The 903-nt window shown below is 42.6% G+C and overlaps 1 protein-coding gene across 1 annotated transcript in view; it reads right to left on the reverse strand.

The window, feature by feature from the left end:
• c11h2orf69 (chromosome 11 C2orf69 homolog) overlaps positions 1–903 on the reverse strand; it is a 5,309-nt gene that overhangs the window by 2,710 nt on the left and 1,696 nt on the right. The window lies entirely within an intron of this gene.

Genomic DNA, 903 nt, shown 5'->3' on the forward strand with positions numbered 1-903 from the left:
ATACACTTGAAATTCAGTGAGAATGATACAAAAAAACGTCTTTCAAAAAAAGAAAATACTCAAAGTTAAATGATTTGTTTCTCCGAGAACTGTTAGCTTGGATCTGTGAGCCTGACCTCCCCTGAAAACATCACGTTAGTAGTTCCAGCAGCAGCATCTCTTCAGACCGCGAGGTCCTCAACACAATGACTTCATTTATTTCACTAACATGGAAACATCACCGTGGCGTAGCATCCTGCACATACTAACGTCTCCTGGCAGATACCAGCACACCGTGGGAATATTAACGCTTGCCTGGAACGAATTGCAAATGAGGACAATGCAAGACAAGCTTTAGGAAAGCATGGGTGATATTTCATCTTTTTTACACTGGATTTGTAAGTGTCCATTCCACTTACTAAAAAAAAGAAACAAACAGGCCTCTAATAAGACAGTCCATGATAGATGCCAGCCCCCCCTTTGAGGAAACCCATTTCGTCCCCTAATGTGTGTTGTGGTTTGGTGTTTTTGTCCTATTTTATTGTGGTAGTCTGTTTTCCTGTGTTCATTCCTTAGCCTGGTTCTGGCACATCTTGCGTTTTTTTGTAAGGTATTTTTGGTCTGATCTTGTAGATGTTCTGTTTCCTGTTTTATTTTGAAGTCTGGTCTCTAGTTCTACTTCCTGCTCCCGTGATTACCTGATGTTTCCCACCTGTTTTCCCAGCCCTCTTGTCACCTCGTTACCCTCTGGATTTAGTCTTTGTGTGTCCTCGTCCTGTGTCAGATCATTAGATCTGTTGGGTGTGCCCGTGTGTTCTGGCCTCATTTGGACACCTTTTCTTGGTTTTGTCAGAAATTCATAACTAACTCCGCGTTCGTTCGGATCTCTGAGGAAAAGGCGGCTGGGGGTCAAATTGAGAATTA

The sequence above is a fragment of the Etheostoma spectabile genome, chromosome 11, assembly GCF_008692095.1.
Source record: "Etheostoma spectabile isolate EspeVRDwgs_2016 chromosome 11, UIUC_Espe_1.0, whole genome shotgun sequence".
In the NCBI taxonomy this organism is placed as follows: domain Eukaryota; kingdom Metazoa; phylum Chordata; class Actinopteri; order Perciformes; family Percidae; genus Etheostoma; species Etheostoma spectabile.